This window comes from Sinocyclocheilus rhinocerous, unplaced genomic scaffold (genome assembly GCF_001515625.1).
Source record: "Sinocyclocheilus rhinocerous isolate Xijiao unplaced genomic scaffold, SAMN03320098_v1.1 scaffold1121, whole genome shotgun sequence".
NCBI lineage: Eukaryota > Metazoa > Chordata > Actinopteri > Cypriniformes > Cyprinidae > Sinocyclocheilus > Sinocyclocheilus rhinocerous.
The window spans coordinates 2,648-20,643 of record NW_015670367.1 but is presented as its reverse complement, the minus strand read 5'-3'; the positions used below and the strand labels follow the sequence as shown (position 1 = coordinate 20,643).

At 40.0% G+C, this 17,996-nt stretch overlaps 1 protein-coding gene across 1 annotated transcript in view; it reads right to left on the bottom strand.

Annotated features, from left to right (window-relative positions):
- Positions 1-17,194, bottom strand: part of LOC107734142 (neuronal tyrosine-phosphorylated phosphoinositide-3-kinase adapter 1-like) — a 45,312-nt gene extending 28,118 nt beyond the window's left edge. Inside the window, 1 exon segment of the mRNA XM_016546006.1 lies at positions 16,523-17,194. The gene's annotated coding sequence lies outside the window, so the exon portion shown is untranslated.
- Positions 17,195-17,996: the final 802 nt, after the last annotated feature.

Genomic DNA, 17,996 nt, shown 5'->3' with positions numbered 1-17,996 from the left:
CACTTCTGCGTCTATTTGTGCCTGAAATACTGTGCTCTGCAAGTATCCTTGTAAACGCAGTTGCTTATGGCTTAGGTGAAGGTAAACAACTGAGAAAGAAAATGGATGTGTAACAGTATATTGGTTCACAGCAGTTTAATGTTCCTAAGGCTTTCTGTCCTGAATGTTAATCAAACAGCAAAACACAGAAAAAAAACACTTTTGTAGCTTTAACACAGATTTATTAGATTTAATTTATACAGTGAAGACTATGCAGTGTTATTTTACGTTTCATTATTCAACCAGTATACCTGAATTAGACTTACCGGAAAAATATAAAGCACGGTTTATTTAATTTATATCCATGTTCTATTATATTTATCCATGTTTGTAATTTGTTTATTTTTCTATGCTGATTTAATCAATCTTGGCACCCAGTATGTTTATTGGGTGAGGGGTCTGTGAATGTTTGTTAATCTAATGAATAATTGATTTGTTAAATCAAATGAAAAATGGTGTGTCCGATTGGTCCAGACGCTACATCACCCACAAAATCACCCCAGTCAGTGATAATTTTTTTCCGAATAGAGCTTTTCAAGTCATCTGGTGTTTTTTGTTTTTTTTCATATCGCAATATATATTGCAGAAATACAAAATATCGCAATGTGAGTTTTTTCCAATATCGTGCAGCCCTAATCTCCAAGCTCCCCTCAGGAATTTAACAACAAGTTTGATTTTTCCAACTGACTGTACAGCCATGAGAGCGTGAATCACAGCGATGGCTGCTACATATACATTGAGCGTGAAAGGGGTGTGCCCCTTTTCCAGCAGCTCTTGCAGAAAGGTTAGAATGGATGACACGTCATATGAGGATGGCTCTTCATTCTGGACTGTACACCAGTCAGAGCACACAGACCACTAAAGAGCGTAGAGGCGTCTCGTAGATGGGGCTCTAGCCTCCAAAATGGTGTTAAGGCCCCAATAAACTTCAAACAAAATCGAAGAATGAACTGATGTGACATTATTTCGAACAAAATCATGCCAAAAAAAAGTTCATTTTGGGAGTTCTAAATGGCTTGCCAAAGCAAACTAGTTTGCTCCAGCTGCAAAACACCTTCATACTAGCATTGGTCTGTGACGATAACATAATAGGAGGTATGCACTGAGGCCCCGCCTTCTTTCATGCTCTTTTCTGGCACATTTCGTCTGTTGAGTCTGTCGAGGTAAGATCTCCGTGGGTGAAAACATGAATACACTGGTAGAAAATGAAGTTGTGCTTCAGATGAAATAAGACACTAGCCATGTTTACATGGACACTTTTTGCTTCCATTGTAATGAATTAATTCTGATTGACAAATCTGAACGTAGTGTTTACAGGAACGCTAAATAAAGTGATCGGGTTGATGTGCGCATTTATATGTCACAAGCTTCTGATCGGATTGGAGGTATGCACTGAGGCCCCGCCTTCTTTCATGCTCTTTTCTGGCACATTTCGTCTGTTGAGTCTGTCGAGGTAAGATCTCCGTGGGTGAAAACATGAATACACTGGTAGAAAATGAAGTTATGCTTCAGATGAAATAAGACACTAGCCATGTTTACATGGACACTTTTTGCTTCCATTGTAATGAATTCATTCTGATTGACAAATCTGAACGTAGTGTTTACAGGAACGCTAAATAAAGTGATCGGGTTGATGTGCGCATTTATATGTCACAAGCTTCTGATCGGATTTAGTCTTTTGACATGCGCACACTGCATGAATATGTCGCTTACTGTTTTAAAAAGCATACTTGATATTTATCTACTTCGGGTCCTAATTAGGCATATGAAATGTTGTGCTGTGCTGATTACTTTTACTGCTTTATAAAGTGCCCCTTCCTGCACCCGAAACCATTCGTCTGTTGATGAGAGTCTTAAACAAGGACTGGTGGATGTTGTCCTGTTCCACTTCCCAGACGCTGAGTGAAAGCAGAATTTTAGAATGACGGGACACTCATTTATGACACTTTATTCACCAGGACGGCACAGCTCGTTCTGTGTCATACGTCATTACACTATTTTTACGTTACTGCACATGCGCAGTACTTTCCAGTTTCGGTTTTCAATCCGATCAAACGTTTACATGTCCTCTCACTCAGATTACAAAAGGAATAAACCACCCCTTACAATCCAAACGAAATTTTAATCGGATTTAATCGGATCAATTCAATCCGATTGACGTGGTTACATGTGACTTTTTTATTCTGATCGGATTACGATCGGATTATTAGGGTCCATGAAAACGCAGATACTGACACTGTTTTTCATGTTTGATACTGTACAGCTGCTTGCTTTTAAACAATCTATTGAATAAAATGCCATAAATAAACATGACGTGACTTTACTGGAGTGCTACTTTGCAGAGGCTCATACTAACATACTCATGTTTCTATGATCAGATGCTTTTCTTATGCTTTCTATAAAAAATGCACGCTGTTTTCTCATTTTTGTTTTGTTTATTTTTTTACTGAGAAGAAAGTGTGCGGCACATATTTACATATTCATCTAAACCAGGGGTGTCCAAACTCGGTCATGGAGGGCAGGTGTCCTGAAGAGTTTAGCTCCAACCCCAATTAAACACACCTGAACCAGCTAATCAAGCTCTTACTAGGCATACTAGAAACTTAAAGGCAGGTGTGTTGAGGCAAGTTGGAGCTAAACTCTGCAGGACACCGGCCCTCCAGGACCGAGTTTGGGCAGCCCTGATCTAAACAATGCTTTCAGCAGTGTGGGCAGCATCGGGATGTTCGCTAAAAGTATATCGCTGTTCACGTATTTCGAACTTTGTTTTACCCCTAAATGAAGAACAAAATAGAACTTCCCTGTGAGTATACTGGGGCTGTTAATTTCCCATCGCAGTGAGCTTTAAAGACTCCCTTCGAGGGGCCAAACATGAAGGCTCCACAGCTTGGGTTGGGATTGCCAGATCATGCCTCTATCTTGGAAGAGGGGGTCCTTCCTCAATGGAATCGGCCAAGGGGCTGCAGACAGCAGCTGAATCAACTCGGGAACAACATCTGGTTCCTCCAAAATGGGGTCACCAGGAGGACCGAGCATCCAACTTCCCTGACTCATCTGATGACCTGAGGGAGCAGGGCAATCGGAGGGAAGGCATATAGGCGAGTGCAGGGCCAATCGTGGGTCAGATCATCTCGCTCCTCCGAGAAATAAGTTGGGCAATGAGAGTTGTCTTCTGAGGCGAAAGGTCGACCTCTGCCCTCTCAACCACCAACCAAACTGTCCGAACCACTTGGTGGTGTAGTCTCCATTCTCCTGGAGATACATTGCCCTGGGACAACATGTCCGTTTCTTGGTTCAGTCTGCCCGGCAAGTGAACCTCCCTGAGTGAATGGAGGTTGCAATGTGCCCATAGAAGGAGGCATCTCGCCATCCTGTAGAGGGAGCGAGTCTTGAGACTGCCTTGTGATTTATAAAGGCTACCACCGTTATGTTATCCAAACAGACGAGGACTTGGTGCATCTTATGGCTGGCAGGAAGGTTTTTAGGGCCAGAAAAACCACCATCATCTTGAGGCAGCTGATGTGCAGGCATTGCTCCAGCCTGGACCAGGAGCCAAACTACGGTCTGCCCTTGTACAGTGCTCCCCAACCCAAGTTGAAGACATCTGTCGTGACTACCTCCTTCCGGAGGTCAGTCCCAATGGAGCTGAATTGGAGGGCAAGGGGTTTTCCAAGGGGCCACAGCTCTGATGCAGCGGTGCACGGTTTTGTGCCAGAATTGGAGGGGCCGTATGTGAAGCAGACCCAGAGGAATCACAGAGGAGGCAGCCGACATGAGGCAGAGCATCCTCTGGAAAACCTTGAGGGGATGAGAAGCTCCCCAGTGTGAACGATGCTGCTAGCTGTAGGGTATCAGAGCGAATCAGACATTTTAAGATTTGATCAGATTGGTGTTGAACAACCCAAAGAGCCGAATTCCACAGACAGGCCCAAGGCAACAGGATGTTCATAAATCAGATCCTGGCGCCACAAGTCTGAAGCAAGCCTAACCAACCAACTCTTTCACAGAACAGCTTGCAACATTAACACAAAAGAACAACTCAGGAAGGAGATTGTCAAATTTGGGGCAAGTAACCAAGATTAATGGTCAAAGACACAGCATATCATGACCATCTAACGCCGTGTCTCCGAGTCCGACCTCGAGTGCCGTCTAAAACTTCAACTTCAACCACCACTCCGCGTTTCAGCCAACGCCCAACCACTGGCTTCCCAAGACGTCACTTCAATGACTACTGAACTTCCAGCCAATCAGCAACCTCAGGAAACCCCCTTTCGGCAACCAGACAACAAAGGGAACCCCCTACACAGGCAACGCAAGTACCTCCAGATTCTAGCTGAACTGGTGCATTTAATATAAATTTTAACCTCATTGAGGAACTCAATTCGAGTGTTAATTAAGTGATTGATGGTTGTTCAGGTCTGTGCAATTGCACATATTGCTGTAAAGTTGGGATTTCACATTTTCATTCTCTTAAACTCATTCTTTACTCGCTTTCTCTCTTCCTGCAACTTGTGTGAATGTGTGAGTGCGTGTGTTTATGTGTTAGACTAGTTTATATGTCTTAGATTTATCTAATAAAGCCTTATTTATATTGAAAAGAGAAGTATCTTGTGTTTTGTGCTTACAAGTTAATGTCTTAAACTGCCGATCTTGTTACTGTGCTAATAAATAGTGTTTTCACTATACTTTGGATATTAATATCTATTGCAGAATTGATGTTACACGGCTCGTTCAGTGAATCGCTGGTCGATTCAGTGATAGGCCATAAAACAGTGATTCTGTCCAAATTCCCTATAAAATCATAAATGATTCCTTTGAGCTAAATTGAACTGTTTGCCTTACATAGCCGCTTAACTTTCAATGAGTGTTCTGGCACAATCCAGGCCCGCATCTTGACCGAATCGATAACTGTTCCCAGAAAGATGACCCGCTGGCTGGGAGACAGAGAGACTCTTAGCTCTTGACTAAATTGATTTTGAGCCCAAGGCACTTCAAGTGGCTAAGCAGCGGCGACCTGTGAGCAAGAATATCACTCCTGCTCAAATCTGGCAAACACAAGCCAATCGTCAAGGTAATTCATAATGCGGATTCAAGACAGTCCAAAAGTAGCAGCTGCAAAAGCCTCACTTGCTGTTTGCTGATGGAACCATTTCCACAGCACCTTTTGCAAGCAGACTCTGCCCTTCAGACCACAGAACGTGTACCTAATTGTCCTGTACCGAAATTTGAATCACACCCTAGAAGCAGGGAGGTCTGCAAGTGAATTAAGAGCGAGTATCCTCATACTACTGTTTACAGGACCCCAACTTGATATGCCTGGTATGGCTTCCCAAGCCTGACCTCGGCAGCAAGGGGACTGACACTTGCTCTGCAGCGAAGAGGAAAATCACTCTGTCCACTATAACAGCAATGGATTTCGTGGGTGCAAGCACATCTAATGTGGCAAACCCAGTATTGACAATAACACAACGCTCCAACACCAGATCTAGACAGAGGTTGGGAGGCATATACAAGCTTCTTGGAAGGAGGTCTTGCCACTTGTGGCACACAACCTTACCTTCTTTACCCCTTATGCATCAGGCGTGCTTCAGCTGTGACTCAGGGTCTAACGTTATCTTAGACGGGGATCCTGGTGCTTGTGAAAGGGGGTAGAGCTTGGCGGTAGAGAAGCATTTTCTGAGCTCAGGCTCCGCTTTAGGTTGAGGCTGAGCAGTCATTAATGTTGGCTTGACAGGCTGCTGGTGGCGGCCCCGCTGAAGAGACTATCAGTCAAGTCAGCAATGGGCGGCTCATCTGGAGCCAACCACTCCGTCGCCGAGGTCCTCATCATCATCAGTGAGGACACGTATGAGTTCGGTGTTCAGCCTTTGTGTGGGCTTGCCCAAATAGGTGGCAAGCTCAGAGTGCTCATCTGAGGAATGCAGGAGTGCCCTGCACGAGCCACATCCATGGCATGGCATGGCATTTTGCAGCAAATGCCACTGAAAATATGCTCTTTTGAACAAATCAGGCTTCAGTATTCAGAGTAAACAGGAGTTTCCAGCAACCTCAAGCTTAGTCCCAACCAACCTGAAGAAATTTTCCAGGAGAAAATTTAAAACTATTAGCATTTAACATACATGTTATCTTAAATCCATCCATTCATTATTTTTTTTCAGCAGGCATCATATATTTTCATCTGCCTGTCCCAGTACTTGTTGTTAACATGATTGTGTGTCCCTTTTTGTAGAAAGCATCTGCTAACAACATAAACCTAAATGCAAACAGATAAACAATCTCAAGAAAATGTGACAGTTATGTCAATGGCTTTGAAGTCCCCCTTTTACATTCTACATTACAGCTCTCTTACATCTGAGTGTGAACTCTTGAACCAGAAATTCATGCCAAAGGCCTACCCAACACTGGGACTGTCATACATAATCATATCATGTATTGATCAGTGCGCATGTTCGTGTAACACACATGAGAGCTGCGTGGATGGGGTAGACAGGTTTATTTGAGCGTCTAATAGAGATACTTGATAATGGGAATCAATGAAGGCTCCCCTAGGCTATAACTATGGTAAGACAGACAGATAATCAAGACAGTTCTGGAAGCATAGAAATTGTTTTACCTGGTGGGATTACATTAACATACTCCCATCTAAGTTTTTCCTCACAAACCCAACCCTAAGACTGATGGGCACACTAAGCAGAGATCAATACTTTCCACAACACAGAATAAGACACTATGCAGAACCTGAGAAAACACAGATACAGTTACTTCACTAAAAAAAGAGACTATTACAAACACAGCATCCCAGAGACTATTTCAAACTATACAGAAAGTGAGTTTAATAATAAATAATAAATGATACTACATACTAATCGCAAAGGTGTACTTCAGTATAAATACAGCACATACAGCTTTTAGCATTATTAAAAAACACATTTACTGATATCTCCAAGCATATTTTGTTACAACAACATAAATAGTAAGACATGTTATTGATGTCAATCCCATCTGCATAATTCTACTTTATATCTCTGGCATGATTTGAGATGATCCAAAGAGCATCTTGTGCTTCAGTGGAGGAAAGACCATCTGACTGTCTGTCACGTAATCAAATTACTTATTTGATTAGTGACCTAGAAATACTGCAGAAGTTGAAACATTTCTTAATCATTTAAGTTAATGTTTCTTAGCTTGTTTATTCTTTCAAATGAGAAAACTTAAAAGGGGTCATATGATGCTATTTTAAAGATCATTATTTGGTGTATTTGGTGTAACAGAATATGTTGACATGCTTTAATGTTCAAAAAACACATAATTTTTCAAATACTTTACATTATTGTAGGTCCTCTATGCCCCGCCTCTCTCAAACACGTAGTTTTCAACAAAGCCCCCTCCTTTGACAAGCGCAGTCTGCTCTGATTGGCCAGCTGACCCAGTGCATTGTGATTGGCCGAACACCACAAGCATGCGTCGGAAATGTAACGCCCCTTACCATAATCGTGAGCTTCAAGCTTTCAAAGTAAATATCAAGACAGTTAATAATGTCGTTAGTTTTACCATCAGTTCAAGCCCGAAAGGGCAACAGTGTCACGTTACAGATCTTCTTTATGCACCAAGAGCTTGTAACACTCCAAAGAGAAAGGAAAACTTGAAATCGCATCATATGACCCCTTTAAAGAATTTGTATCCCTGATTTTCAGTGTTGTTCTAGATTTTTAGACACTCATTAACTACACATGGAGACAATAAGACTGCCTTGCACATACACGCATGCCTCATTTTGTATATAAATGTTTTTCACACACAACATAACATTCCTTCAGGCGTTCAATTACAGGTGCAACAACCACTTAAGACATACACGCTTGTTTATATAAAAGTGTGGGTCATAAGGTCAGTTCACACAGATCATTAAAGCTCAGGGACAGATGGGATTTGCACACATCATACACACAGAGCAATACATCCACTGCATAAATAATCACACCCACATGACATAGACAACAGACAATTGAATCTTTGCTTGTGTAAATTTGGTCATCTCTTGTATTTGCATGGCAGATTTTGCAGTGCTTCCCAATATCTGTGTGTGCGTGTGTGTTAAGTCACACTTATTGTCCTGTCCCTTTACATTGCACCTGGCTGTTGTCATGGTGACCGGCCAGCTGTCGCTTTGGCGACTGCACTCCTTTCACTTCGGAACCACAGAGGTCTCTCGTGCCGAATGACAGTGTGAATGAGAAAGAGAGACAGAGATGAATTAGATATAGAGACAGAGAAATGGGGAGAGTAGATGGAAAGAAGGAAAAAAAGAAGAAGGAGGGAGGAGACCACATTTGAGCGGTTAGGGAAGGTTAAGGAGTCTGGCAGGAGGTGCTTAGAAAGACAAAAGGATGTGAAAGAGAAAGAGCCAAGCGAGAGAGACATGAGCAGATAGACGAGAGCAGACAGACAGGAGGACAAGTGTGGAAAGATGAATGGAGGGGAATATGGAGACAATGAATGCAGGAGCGGGCATGAAAAAACAGACGGAGAGAAAGGAAGTGTGTTGTAGGGATGGGGGAGGGATGTGAAACCATGTCTCTCACACCAGTCACTGTGTGCGGTCTCCTAGCAACACTGTCTACTGCCATCCACATCCCTCTCTGTCTGTCTCCATCTCTCATCTTCTAGCTCAATGCTCACAGTGTAGGATTCCAGTCTGTGTGTGCATGTATGCATGCTCGCTTTGCTTTACTTTAGCATACTCACTCAATCTGTCAGGACTTCTGCTTTGCTTTTAAAACACACTCAGCAACTCAATCAGACGGAACTGTCATGGGGATGGAGTCAAAAGCAGGATAAATGATAGAAGCAAGCCAGGACACACGCATGCTGGGAGTGCCACTCACAAGGAAATCAGTTGGTATACGCCGCATCACCTGTGTGCATATATTGGCAATGTGTGTTCTGTGCGAATACGGATAAACCCTGTTCAGGTACTATAATCAAGACACACAGTGTACAATACTACAATGTGTGGGACAACAACATATAGACTTAAAGGGATAGTTCACCCAAAATTGAAAGTTCTGTCATTATTTGCATGACTTTCTTTCTACTGCAGAACACAAAAGAAGATATTTTGAAAAATGGCTCAGTGTTTTTTGTCTTTTACAATGAATGTCAATGATAACCAAAATTGTTACAATTCAATTACAAGCATTCTTTAAAATATCCGGGGGTTTTTCTTCCACAGAAGAAAGGCAAAAAGGTTTGGAAAGACATAAGGGTGAGTAAATGATGACATTTTGGGGTGAATTTTACCTTTGAGATATAAAAGGGTCAAATGAAAATAATGTGAATATGTGTGCATGATGGTCTTATGTATATTGCTTCAAGAAGAGGCTCCATAAAAGTCTAACTTAAAATGTAGTGGATTTAAATGATTATGAAAGGGAATCATAGAGCAGTCTGCTATTAGAAATCTGATGATGGACAGCAGTCGTCTGCTGCCCCAAATATGTAGAAAACTTTAATGTAAATGATAAATTTCTCAAAATTCATTATTGCACCGCACAACAAACCATGCCACTACAAGTTATGCCTACTACTGACAAGTGGCTAAATGGGAATACAGAGGTTATCAGGATATTAACTATTATCACAGCAAACAGAAAATCTTTGATTTTTTTCAGCTATTACAGTCTCATTGTTTTTATAATCACGCATTTGCAAACTATTCTATCTCAAACTTTTTGGGCAAATGTTTTTTAAATAAAGACTGACAGAGTTGTCAGAAGCTAATGATGGTGGCTTTGTAGTCATGTGACCATGGTGTAGTTCATTTAGCTTTTTTACTTCTAGTGATTGTATTTAGGCATCAAAAATCATAAATGCTGTGTTCATTTGTGATGATTATGACCAAAACTTGTATAAATCAAACTTTTGTTGGCCATGGAGTTTATTTTCTGCAGTAATCCAAAAGCCAATGGAAAAGTCCTACTGGGTTTTTGTCGAGGGTGATGCTAAATTCCAGGTTGGCCTACAAAAATAAATCATCACAGCAGCACTCTATTTCATACACCGTAAGATATGAAAGCAACATAATTTAGCCTTACAAACATTTCATGCATAAAATGTCAAATAAATGTACTTGAAACGATTGTCTCAGTCAATAACATCCATACTTGTAGCAGTAGGTCTAACTTGTAGGGGTGTGGTTTGTAGTACTGCAGGATGCAAGTACTGTAGAGTCACTGGCTTGGTGCTGTGGCCTTCTGAGCATGTGTAGCCTATGATTCTTCACTTTCAAACATTTTTTTAAACACTTCAAAACTCTGAGCTTTTATATTGGTGGAATACTGGTGAAATGTACACTTCTGTCCACAAAAATGTTGGACATTGTGTGAATGTGTAAATAAAGTAAACCCTAGTGCATGTGTTGAATCCCCCAAAATGCACATATTAATGATTTTAATACATTTGAAATACATTTTTAATCATTTTTAAATTCCTTTCTTTTACTGTTATTTTAATTTTTATACATCTGCTTTGATTATTTTATGACTATTTTAAATCCTTTTAAATGACTTTTGTAAAGCACTTTTTGTAAAGCACTTTTGATGTATAAATAAACTTGCTTGCTTGTCCTCTGCAGTTCCCTCACAAAACCCCAAGGGTTTCACCAACCCCCGCTTAAGAAACCCTGCTCTAGTCTGTCAGTTACGGAAACACCTATATCACCTGAAATCACAGCTTTTAGACAGGTGACATATTTCTGTCTCCAATATTCACACTGATACACATTTTTAGTTCTCCTTCATGTGCACACATTTGTTTTTTTTTCATCATGGTGGGGGTTTTCCAACTGCTATTTCCAACTATTTTCAATTGCTAAACCTAAACATCATTTTTAGATTTGTGTAGTTTTAGATTTTCGATAAGACATATATTTCTGAAGCCACTTTTTCTTGTGAGAAATGTTTGTGGCTCGCCACAACAAAAGTGACTCCAGTTTTTACTATCCTTGTGGGGACATTTGATCCCCACGATTTAAGCAAAACTTGACACACACACACACAAATACACAAACCTTTATGACAGATCAACAATACACCTAATTAATGATAAATATTTAATGAAGTCTGGACTAAAAATAACCTGCTTTCTCTCTGTCTCTGTATCCAAATTGCTATCTCACACATTAAATATAAGGAACTGTACTGCATCTCAGGGCAGCTAAACCAAAATCCCATTGCACTCAACCTGCAGTCTGTCTGTCCAGCTCCATAACGCTGCATAGAGAGCCTAGCTGTGTCTGATTGCACCGTCTGGAAAACACCCATACACACAAGCAATCACACACTGAGCACTGCAGCAGACTGCCAATTAGCGAGGAATTGTGGAGGAGCAACCGCTTCCTCACACACAGCACTCATCTGAACATGTGTCCAAGTGTGTTTTGTCGAAACAAAGTGCACCATCACCAGGGATTACCAGTATTTGCCTTATTCTGCAAGCTGACAAAATATATCTCCTTGTCCCAATTCTAAATCACTCCTCCCTTCCACTGCTGTTTCACTCTGTTCTTCTTCTGTTTTCCGCATCCAATTTTCACTCTCTCTCACTTTATTCACAGAAGCACTCGCTGACCTCCTCTCCCCCTCCTTCTCGCGTCACTCCTTCCCTTGTTCTCTCTCTTTTTCTCCTAGTTTGCCCTTGGCTTCATGATGCTCACTGGAATCTGCAGTAATCAAGGTGACATGCTACATACACATGCAAGCCAGTACATATGCAAACGCACACGCATGCCAATGCATATGCAAACATGTGAAGCAAACATACCCACACGCGTCCTGATTCCTGAATTGTGAAGACAAGACGATAGAAAAATTAAACACCCTCTTACGTTGTAGCGTCTGTGTGCTTTTGGCATACTACGCAAAAAAATGTATGCTTTGGGAAGGAGCATCATGATACTACAGGTACATGCCTACATATATGTACGAATACATACGCAAACAGAAACACACAGCAACACTTACACATGCTAAGCTGGGGCAGACGGTGGAGTAATGGACCCCTTCACATGCTCATCCCAAGGGAAGACTTTGTTTTGGGCATTGCTTTTTATATGGTGAGTGTGTGTGTGTGTGTGTGTGTGTGTGTGTGTGTGTATTCTTGCACATCTGTTTCATGTGCCGAGTACACAAGTGAACAAAAGACTGCTCGTCTGAGTGTGTGTCTGCATGTGTGTACAAAGGTAAGATGAGGACAAGGAGGTGGGTGCTGTGTTGACAGAAACAAAAATATTTTCACTGTTAGAGACCTAGAGTCTACTCACCTACACATGCATGCTTTACACATAAGAACAACCAACAATGCACTCCCACAAAGTCTATTTAATGTTAATTTATATTTATATTATATTATTGCATATATATTTTATTGCATATATTTATATTTTAATATATAGTAGCAATACTTTTTTAAAAAGTTGTTTATATTTGCACATTTATTATAGGTTTTTAAAGTGCATCAATTATAATATACATTAATACACACATAAATAAATATACAGGTGTGTATATATATATATATATATACACAATACTTATACAATACTTAATAATTTAATTAATATTAACACACACACACAAATGTATGTAACAATATAATTGAATATTTATGCCAACAAATACTTGAAGTCCAAACAAATCTTTAATATAAGTCTGTCCCACATTATATATGCATTTATTACTATAAGTATTTCTGGGGGGAAAAACGTTTTAATATATTATTAATAATTTTTTTAAGTATAGATTAATATTTATTTTTATATAACTGTTTATTTTTATAACCACTAATTAAATTTTCTCTGTTCTATAGGTAAGCATAACCATCATTTTTAGGCACCCCCTAGGGAACATGCACCCCTGGATGGGAATCACTACCATAAATAAAGCAAAGTATGTGGTAACCTGCTCTGCCCCAGTTGTGAAGGACTCCCCCGGTTCACAGCAGCAGAGCCTGCTTCTGACAGATGCCAGATCTAGCCACATGACACTCCTCCAGAAAAGTAAATCCCCCAAATATTTAGCACAGAACACACAATCACATATACTGTAAACACACACACACACAACCAACACAAAGCAACAGACTCTCTGACCTGAAAGTGTCTCCATGTTAGACTGCAACAGATATGACATATTGTGCAACCAAGCAGAAGACAGAATGAAATATTTGACTTTTTACGTAGCGGAAGCTATTTTGGACCTAGCAGACACAACTCGTGTGATGGTGTTGTGAACGTCTCTGGTCACTCTTCTGTTGCTTTTAAATTCACTAGAAACCGGGTCCACAAATCTAACTTCAACCATGAAAATTTAATGTTCTCCTGCTTGTTCCCTCAGTCTTTATACAAGCTATGCTCTATTGAATCTGAAATACTGATGTTGCTTGTGAGGGTCCCCAATGACGCTGGCCTCTCCTCTTCCATATTTTTTTTCTTCTGTTCTTTTTTTATTTTTTCCTGTAGTCCTAAGCAAAACATGTTCTTCACTCACCAGATCTAGCTCTCTCTCTGTATCTACAACGATAACTCCAAAGACAGACAAGTATGTGTACATACAAAAATCCACAGTTTCTGTCAGATTAAATCTCTAAAACTAAACCATTCTGCCTGAGAGCACTATTTTACAGCATTACATTCAAGTGCTGTGCTTTACTAACCAAGTTATGCTTTACATTAGTATGCTAAAGCACTTCACTAACAGAATATTAGTGTGAAATACATGGATCGCTACTCTGCCAAGCATACAGTAAGCCTCAGTGCCTGAAGAGTTCATTCTAATGTACATCTAACCCAGCTCTCCCTTAATAATTCTGTCTTGCGTCACATTAGCGAACATTCATCTTTATTCATCAGTACTTCTTCACCCACCCTTCCCACATCTCATTTGATTTAAGCCTAAAACAGACATCATGCTGCTACTCAGATGCAAACATGCCATAAAAATTAAATTCGGTCCTTTCAGGAAATCTACAAAGAGAAACTAAAGAGAAAGAACTAAAGCCCAACCCGAAAAATGAGCTTTACAAGAAAACATCTGTCAAAGTCTAATCAGAGCCACACAAACAGTCTATCCTTCTGTCCAACACACTCACATATTTCTCCTCGGTTTCCAGATAAATCCTGAAGTCTCTTAAGGTCATATGATGTTCTCTCTATCTTGTTCACAATTGCACTTCTATTCTCTTATTTTCCAATTCCACAGTCTTTCAAACTATCTGCTCATTATCTTATTACGTTCATTCTATTTCACCTTTTTTTTTTTTTTTTTTTTTTTTGCTCTTTGCTCATCTCTCTCCCTTTCTTTCCCACATGCCGTTGTCATATTCTGTTTCATCAAATTTTTAAAAAAATTAAAATTAAAATGAATGGGAGCTTAGCGACAGGGAGTCGGTTAGAGATGGAAACAGAGAGACAGTAGGTATTCTCTTACCAGCCACTAGAAGTCACTCGTATTGTGCTGCGTGTGTTTGAGTGCAGTTGCTATAGATTTTAGTACAGGAATCTTTAACAGGGGGTCTGTGGTGGTACTGCAGGGGGTCTCATTTTTCAAGACAAATGTTAATATATGAATGCAATATTTTAAAACAATACAATTATAATACCTTATTTTTATTATTTATATTATGACATTAAGTTAATTTAATAAAAGTTTATTCAGCTAAATGTATAACTCACATTGAAACGTATTAGCCTTAGCAAATTTAAATGCATGTACAAGTATATGATTCAGCTAATACATGACTAATAGCTATGCAATGAAAGCATCCTAAAGTATGTAGATACATTAATACAATACTCCATATGTATTTATATAGGCCAAGTTTATAATGCAACAAACAATTTAATACAGTATGTCTATCTATCTATCTATCTATCTATCTTCATTGTAAACACTGTATAAAATTGACACACACACACGGTTGTTTCCAGTTGCACACAATTCTTACAACCACAGACACATGCAAAATGAAAGCACACTCACACTTGCTTACTTGTATGGCCAAAAATACACACAAAAAAACCACACACACGCTCTCTCTCTCTCTCTCTCTCTCTCACACACACACACACACACACACACACACACACACACACACAAACACTAAACTGAGAACACACCCAGCACTTATTTAAATGTATCACTCCCAAAAGGGAAATACATAATGCTACAACTGCTTGATTAATTGATTGATCAACTGGAGGATTGATTAAAGGTCTTGCCATATACATTCTGTATTTGCAAAGTTTAATCCTGTATGGTAAAACCAAGAAAAAATGTATCATAATACCAAAATGGCTCATTACTTAATACCTCCTGTCCTGACTAACAAAAATTCGGCCAGTTTTGTTTTAGACATTTACTAAACAGCCTTGTGTGTGTGAAGGGATCCACAGCCCCCAGACAAGGTGGGGCTGGTCTCCTCATGTCTGCAGTGTACTCCAGTCTACACCTCCTCGCTTAACTGGCTTTCCCCGCGCTCACCCCGCCTCTTTTGCTTTTAATCCGCGAATAATGTCTCCGGTGGACAGTCTAATTTAGTGCTATTTATCATTACCAGAAATACACAAGACCGATCCGGAGACGTACAGGTTCACGCCACAGACATACACGCGCACGCAGCCACGCCTCCCATCTACTATCGCATCACGACTGTAATAAATTTGGCTGCAGTTGTAGCTTGTCGCACGTGCCATTGGCATTCTGATGCCACCTTCACGCGCGATTCATGCAGACGTTACGTGAGACGAATATTTCTGGAGACACTCGCCGTTATCACAGACCAGGTTACCCAAATAATAACCAACGTCTATGAATGGCTATTAGCGAAAATGTAAAATATTAAAGATAAAGTCTACATCCTTCACATACTTCATATCTCATAAATCACCCGTGACGGCCCTTTTCTCCCGTAGCGAACTCTAAAACTCTCGCGTGCACTACACCGAGGACACTCCTCGATACGCGTCACTTATATACGCTCAGATGATCACAAACCCACTGCCTTTACACGGTTACTCTTTTACATTGTTTAGGGACTCTGTCTGGTTTTGTGGAGAAAAGATCGACGGGGAAAGCACGTCATTTTTTTTCGTTTTAAAAATTACGAACAGTCGCGATAGCGAAAACAAAATAAACGGCTGGTTTTACAAGACAACTGTTTTCAGGGCATGCCTTGGTCTTAAAAAGCACAACAAATGTATTGGGTTGTCAATGAAAGCAATATTCATATATTGACATAAACACGGCAATAGGCGCTAGTCAATTCCTCTGTGGGCGATCATATTGCTTGCCGTTACCAGATGTTTGTAATTATATTTCCACACACAAGTCAATACCAATTGAGTTCGAATTTCGTCACAATTTGTATGATTTAAAAATATCCGCCTTTAGTGTACAGAAAACAAATGGTGCAGAAGAGACTGACTTACATAAACGGTGAGAAGTCGAATTGCAGCGGACAAGTAGTAAAATCAGACAACAACAAATCCACGCCGGTCTGCTGACGATGACATTGCCCTCTTCAAAGAGAAAAGACGGAGGTGACAGTAATTTCCAACCGTGTCATGAAAGATTAGATGAAAAATGATGTGCGAGGAGACCGAGCATCAGTGCGCTGACGGCTGGCTGCTTTTTGTAAACAACATCCTCATCCCCATTCACCCTCCGCGCGCAGCACGATGATGAGAAAGCGCTTCGTTATCCATGGTGCAGTTCACTGCGACGTTAGCGAAGAAAAAAAACATCCGTTCAAAGCAGGCCCATAGAACCATTCACAAATGCAGTCTGTTAGTGCCTGCACACTACCCGCTAGATGACTTCACGGTAATGAATGCAGAGCCCGCAGATAAACAGATATGTCGTTGGTGGCGGCGCACTTCGCGCTGATATTAATATTAATATTCTCGCTTTAGAGCTCGTCGGTCACCGGAGAAGCAGATGCTGCTACTGATTCCGTTCTGATGCGCGCCTCGCTCTCCTAAAATGACGTTGTATCGTGCTGCTGTTTTTGTGAAAGGAGACATTTTCTGCCCTCACAATACTAAATATAAATTCCACCGACTGTTGTTATGCCGTTGTTGCGTTTACATTCTCATGCCTGCCCGTGCCTCACGGCGGTAAAGTTAGTTTGACGTTTGACATTCATTAAACATTCGGGTTTTTTGCCAATTAAACTCTTTGCAGCTTTTATGTTTTGAGCCCAAACTAACTCAGATAGACATAAATATATGCCCTTTATGTTGCACAAGGCTTAATTTCTAGGAATTAAAAAAAAAGAAGTAACCATTTAAATTAATTAAACAATTTAACTACGTGACATTATAATATAAAACCAATACTAAAATGTTCGGGAAAACATACCTGTTATCGCACAAAGCTCCGTTTTTGGAATTACAATTTTATGTTTTTTATAATAATTTTACAACTTTTAATGTATGCAATAATATAAATCCATTAAACGACAACACCATTTGATCTAAAGGTATCAAACCAACTGTAAAATATTCAGAATATTATTCCCTATAATGCACAAGTCTTGGTTTTCCAGATTATGCCTTTACTGTTTTTATATACAGTACTGAATCCATATTTGTCATGTTTTATATACTGTACCCACTTAAATTAATTAAACTCTGACACAGTTTGAGATAAAGCTATCAAACCAACTGTAAAATATTCAGAATATTATTCCCTACAATGCATAAGGCTTGGTTTTTCAGATTATGCCTTTACTGTTTTTATATACAGTACTGAATCCATATTTGTCATGTTTTATATACTATACCCACTTAAATTAATTAAACTCTGACACCGTTTGAGATAAAGGTATCAAACCAACTGTAAAATATTCAGAATATTATTCCCTATAATGCACAAGGCTTGGTTTTTCAGATTATGCCTTTA